At 41.0% G+C, this 11,524-nt stretch overlaps 1 pseudogene; it reads left to right on the forward strand.

The window, feature by feature from the left end:
• The first annotated feature begins 5,278 nt into the window (after positions 1–5,278).
• LOC125416225 (ATP synthase mitochondrial F1 complex assembly factor 1 pseudogene) lies at positions 5,279–6,268 on the forward strand (annotated as a pseudogene).
• Positions 6,269–11,524: the final 5,256 nt, after the last annotated feature.

An 11,524-nucleotide genomic window follows, 5' to 3' on the forward strand; every position in this document is an offset into this window, starting at 1 on the left:
ATTTTCCATTATCCAATGTCTTTCTGCAGCCATTGTTCCTTTCTCATTAGCGTTACGAAAATTCAAGGTTAATAACGCATTATGCAATCTATTTGGGGGGGCATTTTCTACTACTTTCCATTTATTTAACATATCCTTTATAGTTCGATTTGATATTTCTTTTTTTTTTTCATGTTTCCGGGAAGGATCTAATAAGATACTATTTAAAAAACAGTCACCAGCCATTCAGGATTTACAAAACCACAAAACAACTAGCAAAACTTCAGAGGTACCAATGCACCTACCTATAAAATGATTAAATGAGGAAGCAATATAAGTTAAACAATGGCCTTTAACAGAAGAGAAACTGCAGGCTTTAGAACAGGTGGTACAGGAGAAACAAGATTCTCAGCATATTGAAAATCAATTATTCTCCACTTTTTTTAAATTATTTTTTTCCTTATTTATTTATTTAAAGAATTTCCACTTCCTCCCCTCCTCCCAATACCCTCCCGCTCCTGCTTCCCCCACTCCTTCTCCTCCTCCCTCCCCATCCCCAAGACCAGTCAGGGTTTCCTGCCCTGCAGGAAATCCAAGATCCTCCCCACTCCCTCCAGGTCCAGGAAGGTAAGCATCCAAACAGACCAGGATCCCGAAAATCCAGTCCATGCCAAACGAATCAAGACCCAGTGCCATTGTCAATGGCTTCTCAGTCAGCCCCCATTTCAGTCACATTCAGAGAATCCGGTTTGATCACATGCTCGTTCAGTCCCAGTCCAGCTGGCCTTGGTGAGCTCTCATTCAATCAGTCCCCTTGTATCAGTGGGTGAACGCACCCTTCGCGGTCTTGACTTCCTTTTTCATGTTCTCCTTCCTTCTGCTCTTCATTTGGACCTTGGGGGCTCAGTCCAGTGCTCCAATGGGGGTCTCCGTCTCTATCTCCATCCATCATTTGATGAAGGTTCCCTCTGGTTCTGCTTTCCTTGCTCACGATCTCCCTCCCTCTGCTTCTCATTTGGACCTAGGGAGTTAAGTCCAGTGTTCCACTATGTGTCTCTGTCTCTATCTCCATCCTTTGCCATATGAAGGTTCTGTGGTGACATGAAAAATATTCATCAGTATGGTTATGGACCTAGGCCAGTTCAGGTACCCTCCTCTGCTGCCCAGGGAACAATCTGGGGACCTCTCCTTGGGTCTGGGAACCCCTCCAGAATCAAGTCTCTTGCAAACCCTAAAATGGCTCCCTTAGTTAAGGTATAAACTTCCCTACTCCCATAGCCATCCTTCCTCCCTCCCTCCCTCCCATTCCCCCAAGCCATCCCCAGTTCTCCCCATATCCCCTCTCCCTAACCATCTCCCCTTACTTCCACCCCCCCCTTTGTCTGGCAATCTTGTCTACTTCTTCCGTTGCTTCAGCCAATAGTCACTGAAGCACGAGCCCACGGTGCTGCGGGAGGGCCTTCCACTCCGTCACCCAATAGCGCTGAAATACCAGCCCATTGGGGCGTGGTATATTTCTCTTTTAAAAAGAGCCACAGATATCGGCTTGGGCCTCTAGGTTCCAGCTCTTGGTCCTGGCTCCTGCTCCCGGCCCCTGCTCCAGTGACAAGGCTCCCTTCCTGACGGTTTATGGTGTATGTAAGTTTTACCCCTCAAAATAAATAACCCCTTAAAACATAACTGGTGTGGGATTGATTCGCCCTTACTCAAAGACATTTAACTATGGCTCGAATCCACTTATGAGTGAGTACATACCATATTCCTCTTTTTGGGTCTGGGTTATCTCACTCAGTAAAGCATTTTCTATTTCCATCCATTTGCATGCAAAATTCAAGATGTCATTGTTTTTTACCGCTGAGTAAAACTCTAATGTGTATATGTTCCACACCTTTTTTAACCATTTTTCTATTGAGGGGCACCTAGGTTGTTTCCAGGTTCTGACAATTACAAATAGTGCAGCTATGAACATAGTTGAACAAATACTTTTGTGGTATGATAGGGCATCTCTTGGGTATATTCCCAAGAGTGGAATTGCTGGGTCCTGAGGGAGGTTGACTCCCAGTTTCCTGAGAAACCGCCACACTAATTTCCACAGTGGCTGCACAAGTTTGCATTCCCACCAACAATGGATGAGTGTTCTCCTCACTCCACATCCTCTCCAGCATAGGCTATCATTGGTGTTTTTGAGTTTAGCTATTCTGACAGGTGTAAGATGGTATCTCAAAGTGGTTTTGATTTGCATTTCCCTGATCGCTAAGGAGGTTGAGCATGGCCTTAAGTGTCTTCTGGCCATTCGAAGTTCATCTGTTGTGAATTCTCTGTTAAGTTCAGTACCCCATTTTTAATTGGGTTAATTAGAGTTTTTGTGTCTAGTTTCTGGAGTTCTTTGTATATCTTGGGGATCAGACCTTTGTCTGATGAGGAGTTGGTGAAGATCTTCTCCTAGTCCGAAGGTAGCCTTTTTGTCTTACTGACAGTGTCCTTTGCTTTACAGAAGCTTCTCAGTTTCAGTAGGTCCCATTTATTCATTGATTCTCTTATTGTCTGTGCTACTGGGGTTCTACTTAGAAAGTAGTCTCCTGTGCCTATATCTTGTAGACTACTTCCCACTTTCTCTTCTATCAGGTTCAAAGTGGACAGATTAATGTTGATGTCTTTAATCCATTTGGACTTGAGTTTTGTACATGGTGATAGATATGGATCTACTTTCATTCTTCTACAGGTTGACATCCAGTTATGCCAGCACCATTTGTTAAAGATGCTTTCCTTCTTCCATTGTATACCTTTAGCTCCCTTGTCGAAAATTAGGTGTTCATAGGTTTGTGGGTTAATATCTGGGTCTTCTATTTGATTCCATGGGTCGACTTCTCTGTTCTTATGCCAATACCAAGCTGTTTTCCATACTGTAGCTGTGTAATAGAGTTTGAAGTCAGGGATGATAATGCCTCCAGAAGTTCCTTTATTGTATAAGATTGTTTTGGCTATCCTGGGTTTTTTGTTTTGCCATATAAACCTGATTATTGTTTTCTCAAGGTCTGTGAAGAAGTTTGATGGGATTTTGATGGGGATTGCATTGAATCTATAGATTGCTTTTGGTAGAATTGCCATTTTCAGTATGTTGATTCTCCCAATCCAAGAGCATGGGAGGTCTTTCCATTTTCTGGTATCCTCCTCAATTTCTTTCTTCAAAGACTTAAAGTTCTTGTCAAATAGGTCTTTCACTTCCTTGGTTAGAGTAACCCCAAGATATTTTATGCTATTTGTGGCTATCGTGAAAGGTGATGTTTCTCTGATTTCCCTCTCTGCTTCTTTATCCTTTGTGTATAGGAGGGCTACCGATTTTTTTGGAGTTGATCTTGTATCCTGCCACGTTACTCAAGGTGTTTATCAGCTGTAGGAGTTCTTTGGTAGAGTTTTTGGCGTCGCTTATGTACAGTATCATATCGTCTGCAAATAACGAATGTTTAACTTCATCCTTTCCAATTCGAATCCTCTTGATCCCCTTATGTTGTCTTATTGCTATTGCTAGAACTTCAAGAACTATATTGAAGAGGTATGGAGAGAGTGGACAGCCTTGTCATGATCCTGATTTTAGTGGAATGGCTTTGAGTTTCTCTCCATTCAATTTGATGTTAGCTGACGGCTTGCTGTATATTGCTTTTATTATATTTAGGAATAATCCTTGTATCCCCAGTCTCTCCAACACCTTTATCATAAATGGGTGTTGAATTTTGTCAAATGCTTTTTCAGCATCCAGTGAAATGATCATATGGTTTTTTCTTTCAGTTTATTTATATGATGGATTATATTGATAGATTTGCGTATGTTGAACCAACCGTGCATCTCTGGAATGAAGCCTACTTGATCATAATGGATAATTTTTCTAATGTGCTCTTGGATTCGGTTTGCCAGTATTTTATTGAGAATTTTCGCGTCGATGTTCATGAGTGAGATTGGCCTGTAATTCTCTTTCTTGGTTGCATCTTTGTGTGGTTTTGGTATCAGAGTAAGTGTAGCTTCATAAAAGGAGTTTGGCAATGACGCTTCTGTTTCCATATTGTGGAATACATTAAGGAGTATAGGTATTAGCTCTTCCTGGAAGTTCTGGTAGAATTCTGCATTGAAACCATCTGGTCCTGGGTTTTTTTTGGTAGGGATATTTTTGATAACAGCTTCTAATTATTCACGACTAACAGGTCTATTTAGATTGTTCACCTGTTCTTGGTTCAACTTTGGTATATGGTACTTATCTAAAAAAATGTCCATTTCTTTTACATTTTCCAACTTTGAGGAATAAAAACTTTCATAGTAAGATCTAATGATTTTCTGAATTTCCCGTGTGTCTGTGGTTATGTCCCCCTTTTCATTTCTGATCTTATTAATTTACATGTTCTGCTGTTTGATTAGTTTGGATAGGGGTTTGTCGATCTTCTTGATTTTCTCAAAGAAGCAACTTTTTGTTTCATTGATTCTTTGGATTGTTTTCTGTATTTCTATTTTGTTGATTTCAGCCCTCAGTTTCATTATTTCCAGTCTTCTACTCCTCCTGGGTGAATCAGCTTCTTTTTTTTCTAGAGCTTTCAAGTGTGCTGTTAAGTCTCCAATGTGTGCTTTCTCCATTTTCTTTAATTGGGCACTTAGTGCTATGAACTTCCCTCTTAGCACTGCTTTCATAGTGTTCCATAGGTTTGAGTATGTTGTGTCTTTATTTTCATTAATTTCAAGGAAGACTTTAATTTCTTTCTTTATTTCTTCCTTGACCCAGGAGTGATTTAGTAGTTGATTGTTCAATGTCCATGAGTTTGTTGGCTTCCTGGGGGTAGCATTGTTGTTGAATTCTAACTTTAATCCATGGTGATCAGACAAGACACAGGTGGTTACTAATATTTTTTTGTATCTGTGGAAGTTTGCTTTGTTACCAAGTATGTGGTCGATTTTCGAGAAGGTTCCATGAGCTGCAGAGAAGAAGGTATATTCTTTCCTATTTGGGTGGAGTGTTCTATAGATGTCTGTTAAGTCCATTTGATTCAATACCTCCAATAATTCTCTTATTTCTCTGTTAGGTTTCTGTCTGATTGACCTGTCCATTGGTGAGAGAGGTGTGTTGAAGTCTCCTACTATAGTGTGTGTGGTTTGATGACTGCCTTGAGTTCTAGAAGAGTTTCTTTTACATATGTGGGTGCCTTTATATTAGGGACATAGATATTCAGGATTGAGACTTCTTCCTGATTAATTGTTCCTGTTATGAGTATGAAATGTCCACCTCCGAGAGGAGGAGGAGGGGGAGGCGCGGGCAGCCATGGTGGCTGTGGTGTCTGCTGCAGGTGGAGCGTGCCCAACAGTCCTGCAGGTGGCCGGCCTCTACCGGGGTCTTTGTGCAGTGCGCAGCTGTGCCCTGGGGTTGGGACTCGTGTCACCAGCGCAGCTGTGCGTGTTCCCGGTAGGCCGGGGCTCCGGCCCGCCCTCTGGGGGAGCAGATGGCAGAGGGGTCAGCGAGTTGGAAGCTAACCCCTTCTACGACCACTACCGGGACAAGATCCAGCAGTTGTGCAGGTCCGACCCAGCTGCTTTTGAGTCCCGTCTGGAGAAATGCAGTGAGTTTCGGAAGCAACCAGTGGAGCACTCCAAACAAAGTGATTTTATCAGATGTGTGGAGCAGAAGACAGATGCCTCAGGGAAACAGCCTGTGAGCAAAGGATTCACTAAGGACAAGACTCTCAGTTCAATCTTTAACATTGAGATGGTGAAAGACAAAACTGCAGAGGAAATAAAACAGATTTGGCAGCAGTATTTTTCAGCAAAAGACACGGTCTACGCAGTTATTCCTAAAGAGAAGTTTGATTTGATCTGGAACCGGGCTCAGTCCTGCCCAACATTCCTTTGTGCACTACCAAGAAGAGATGGTTATGAGTTCTTCGTAGGACAGTGGACGGGTACTGAACTCCATTTCACTGCTCTTATAAATATTCAGACCCGAGGGGATGCAGCAGCCAGCCGGCTGATTTTATATCACTATCCTGAACTTAAGGAAGAAAAGGGCATAGTGCTGATGACAGCTGAAATGGATTCCACATTTCTGAGTGTTGCTGAGGCGCAGTGCATCGCCAATCAAGTTCAACTCTTCTATGCCATTGATCAGAAGGAGATCTTTGGGCTAGTAGAAACCTTTAACTTCAGACCAAATGAGTTCAAATATATGTCTGTCATCGCCGAATTGGAGCAAAGTGGACTTGGAGCAGAACTGAAATGTGCCCAGAACCAGGATAAGACTTAGAGATATCTGGATTGTACCTTCGCAGAGTTTACTCAGCCCTGGATAGCCTAAAGTCCACCCAAACCCTTGACCTCCAGAGTTCAACGCACAAAGCAGTCTGTACAGAGTTACCATGTATGCTACTACAAGAAGTGATTGTGGGCATGAGCCCTAATACTTGATACTCAGAACGAAGGTATACAAATACTTTGATAATTACCTCTCACTCTAAGGGTTCCTTTTTTGTGTTTCTGGGCATTTAAACAAGAAATATTCAGGGATCTGCAAGACTATTGACTGGGTTTTATTCAGTGTAACAGTGAAGTTGCATTCTGGCCATTTTGACTTCATAGCTCCCAGTTCTGTCTTCCTAAACCTGTAGCAATAAGCTTGAGGGTCTTAGAGATGTCAACTTTGTCTATTCTTTCCCTGCACCAGTGAACAGCCCAAGAATCCTGGCCAGATTCAACACAACTTGCTATTTTCCTCAAAATAAAGACTTCTAGATGCCCCTCCAGAGTTGCCTTCAGTGCAACACAGCGATTGCAGGTACAAGTACCTGAAATAATAAACAAATACATTGCCTGCACACTGTTAAACCATCGCTTTTGGCCCTGCTCCCTCAACTCTGCCTGTGAGAAGCTAATGAATCAATTCAGTGTAAACAAAATCTTTTTATAAGATCAAAAAAAAAAAAAAAAGAAATGTCCATCTCCATCTCTTCTGATTGATTTTAGTTTGAAGTCAATTTTGTTAGATATTAGAATGGCCACACCCACTTGTTTCTTAGGTCCATTTGCTTGGAAAACCTTTTCCCAACACTTTACTCTGAGTAGGTGTCTGTCTTTGTGGTTGAGGTATGTTTCTTGTAAACAGCAGAATGTTGGATCCTGTTTTCGTATCCAATCTCTAAGTCTGTGCCATTTTATAGGTGAATTGAGTCCATTGATATTAAGTGATATTAATGACCAGTAGTTGTTGACTCCGGTCATTTTTTTTGGGGGGGGGGGGTAGTAGAGTGTATGTGTTTTCCTTCTTTGAGTTGTGCTTGTGAAGGGTTGCTAGATGTTTGAGTTATTGTAGGCAGTGTTGAGAATGTTGGCTTCCTTGGGTTGTGATTTTCCTTCTAATATTCTCTGTAAGGTTGGATTTGTAGCAACGTATTGTTTAAATTTGTTTTTATCCTGGAAGATTTTGTTTTCTCCGTTGATAGTGAACAATAGCTTGGCTGGGTATATTAGTCTAGGCTTGCATCCCTGGTCTCTTAGTTTCTGCAGTACCTCTATCCAGGACCTTCTGGCTTTCACGGTTTCCATAGAGAAGTCTGGTGTAAGTCTGATAGGTTTCCCTTTATAAGTTACTTGACCTTTTTCCTTCGCAGCTCTCAATATCCTTTCTTTAATCTGAATGTTTTGTGTTTTGATTATTATATGGCGAGGGGATTTTTTTTCTGATCCAGTCTATTCGGTGTTCTGTATGCTTCTTGGACCTTCGTAGGAATATCGTTCTTTAGGTTGGGAAAGTTTTCTTCTATAATTTTGTTGAATATATTTTCTGGACCTTTGATCTGCAATTCTTCTCCTTCTTCTACCCCTATTATTCTTAGATTTGTTTTGTTTATTATGTCCCATATTTCCTGAATGTTTTGTGATGAGAATTTGTTGGATTTGCTGTTTTCTTTGGTCAGAGCATTTATTTTCTCTATGGTGTCTTTATAATCTGAGATTTGTTCTATCTCTTGAATTCTATTGGTTATGCTTGTTCCTGAAGTCTCTGTTTACCTAGCTTTTCCATATCCAGCCGGCCCTCGGTTTGTGATTTCTTCATTGACTCCATTTCAGTTTTCAAATCTTGAACTGATTCCACTACCTGTTTGATTGTTTTTTCTTGGTTTCCCAGGGTATCGTTTACGAATTTACTCATTTCTTCAAACTTTTTGGTATATTTCTCTTTTATTTCTTTACTCATTTCTTCAATCTTTTTGCTATATTTCTCTCCTATTTCTTTAAGTGAGTTATTCATACCCTGTTTAAGAGACTCTATTGCTTTCATAATGACACTGTTTTCCACTTCTTCCAGAATAGGATGTTCAAGTCCTTCTGTCATAAGATCACTGGAATCTGGTGTTTTCATGTACTTTTCAGATTGTTGGAGAAATTCTTGCCTTGGCGCCTGCCCATCTCTTCCTTCAGATGTTCTCCAATGGCTCTTCCCTCCGCTGGGTCTTCTGCTACAGGATTAGTGCCCCTTGCTGGCCAGAAATCACTTTGCCTGCAGTCCTACCTTGCTGCAGGCAGGCTATTAAATCAAAGGAACTCCCTCCCTTTTGCACTCACCGCCCCGTCCTGGCAGCGCCCACCCAGGCTGAGTTGGAGGATTTTATGCCCTGAAAAAGGGAGAGAGGAAGGGACTGGGTTCCAGGCTGAAAGCGGTGATGGGTTAGGGGGAGAGAGGGTTTAAGTGGGGGAAGCCACCCCTTCGGAATACCCAGGGAGATAAGGATGACGGGAAGATTGTGTGTTCCCTTACCAGGCTTCGATTTGATCTTTCTACGACTGCTTAACCTGTAGGATTGTATGGTATACCTGTAACATGCTTAATATTATAATAAGCAAAAAACTGTTTCATTTTCCTAGAGACATAAGCTGTACCATTATCGGTTTTTATTTGTGCAGGTATGCCCATAATGGCCATAACTTCTAATAAATGTGTGATTACTGAGTCAGCTTTTTCTGAGCTCAAGGCAGTTGCCCATTGAAAGCCTGAATAAGTGTCAATGGTGTGATGTACATATTTTAATCTTCCAAATTCTGCAAAGTGGACCACATCCATCTGCCAGATTTTATTTCTTTGAGTACCCTTCGGGTTAGTCCCTGAAGGTAATGGTGTTTGGTTATATAAAGAGCAAGTAAGGAATCTCCTTATTATCTCCTTGGCTTGTTGCCATGTAATGAAAAACTCTTTCTTTAAACCTTTGCTATTGGCATGATGTTTTTTATGAAATTCTGAGGCCTACAACACGCTCCCAATCAATAATCATAATTAAAGGTCTGAAAGTTCATGGTATGCCAGATCCACTCATCCATAGGTGCTGACCTAGACCTTAAAGGCCCAACTATCTTTTTGCAATCTAAGTTTGCATTTTCAAAAGCCAGCGATTCAAGAAGTATTCGTCTAGCTTCTGTGTCTGTTTCACCTGTGTTCAGAGCCTTAATTAATCTTTGCAAGAAGTCAGTATAGGATTCTCCTTGACCCTGTCTAACTCTGGCATATGACTCTACTTTCCTCCCTGGCTCTGGTATCTTCTCCCGCAGCAGCATGGGAGAGAAAAAAAGAAGGGGGGAGAATGCGGGAGAAAGAAGGGCAATACTGGGGCCAGCCAGGCAGTTGTCAGCCTGCAGACACAGTGCAAGGCACACAGAAAGAAAGCTAAAATGCCCTGAGGCAAATCATAGAAAGATACAGATTAAAATAAGAACTAACTTAATTGCCTAACATTCATAACTGATGTCATAACTGATATCATGATCATGATAACTGTGTCATGATTTGGGAGTTCGTTGGTGCCCCCCACCAAAAAACCCTGGCCCAGGACATCAAATGAAAGAAGTCTAGGCACCAGCATTAGATCCACATCTCAGTGGCCTCATTTTCTTCTGCACACTGTAGGGACTATGCTTCAGGACTACATTAACAATCCTCACTATGAGATGCTATTGCCAGCAGTTTTCTCAGAAAGAACTGTAGAAAGTGGGTATTCCCAGAAGATTCACACACCATTTGTCTTAACCTCTTCCCTGCAACCTCTGTGAACCATAGGCAGCACACTGGATTTACTACAACAAGTGTGATTATAATGTATATTATTCAGGACTAGAGAGCCGTCTCAGTGGTTTAGATCCCTGGTTGCTCTTACAGAGGGCTAAGTTTAGTTCCCAGCAGCCATGTGGCAACTCATAGCCATCTCAAGTTCAGTACCAAGTGATGCAATACCCTCTTATGTCCTCCTCAAGTACTAGGCACACATGTGCTAAGTATACATATATCTAGGAAAAATACTCAGACATATAAAGTAAAGATGAATAAAATAAACATTATCTATCAACAAATTCTCTCTTATGGCATTCTCTCAGGGAGGTCCATGAGGTAGGATATAATGAAGAGGACTCTGCTATACTGAAAAGCACTCATCAAGTGCATTGTTATTCCCCCCAATTGGTTCGTTTTTCCATGACAAAGTATATAATCATTCATTGACAATTTTGACTCTACTTTTAAATGCTTAGTGAAACAAGCTCGGAAAGTATCATTCAAGCACTCCTAACCACCTCAAACAAAGTTCATGTATAAAATCACAGATGTAGGAAATACTATAATAAGTCTTTATTTCAAAAGTTAGCTTCCTGTTGCACTCAAACTAGGATTTGAGACAACTGGTATCATAGCACACAGTGAAAAGTCAGAAGGCTCCAGACAGAAATAGGCAGGGAATTCCACCAATGTGACCAATAGTCTCCTCATCTGTAGAATGAGGGCTGTGTATAAGTTATGGGTGATGATGAAGAGAATCTAGAAATGTCCATCACAGTAAAGAAGAAAATTAAAACAAAGGGTAGATAATAATTCCTTCCACTTACAAATATTTGTCTTCTATTTCCGTCATTAATTTTGTAATTTTTTTCAATACAGTAAAATCGCTGTTCAACTTTTGGCACTAATTGATCATTTTAACCTAACCTCTTCATGTTTCTAATAATCTCAAATTTTTCAGAAACTAGGAAGTAAAGCAATCCATAAGTAAACATTAATATAGTTGAATAAAGACAACCACATTGATTAAAATATTTCTTGGAGAACAATTTTAACTTCTTTGGGGACAGTATGATAAAGTATGCTCGGTTATATGGCACGTGATGTGCATTTATAAGGGTGGTGACTCTATCCTTTAGTTACTGATAATTTCATATGTGTGATTTTTAAGACAGTAAAACAAATGAATATCTGTCTTTATTTAAAATAATTTAAATGTGATAAAATCAAATTAAATTGATCACTGTGGTATAATCAGATAATATAGGGTCTATAAAAATTATAGTCCCCAGTGTTCAGAGGGCAGGTCTGGGTTGTCGCCATTCACCATCCCTCTCAGCCCCAGGGAAAGTCAGACAGGCCTGGCTCTGCTGCCACCCTTTCTACCAGAGAACCTGAAGGAGGACTGAGCCAGTGACCTGGGCTGGAGCTGACCTGGGATGGTGAACTTCATAGGAGCAGGAACAGATCCAGACCAGGGAC

This window comes from Myodes glareolus, chromosome 3, assembly GCF_982192425.1.
Source record: "Myodes glareolus chromosome 3, mMyoGla1.1, whole genome shotgun sequence".
NCBI lineage: Eukaryota > Metazoa > Chordata > Mammalia > Rodentia > Cricetidae > Myodes > Myodes glareolus.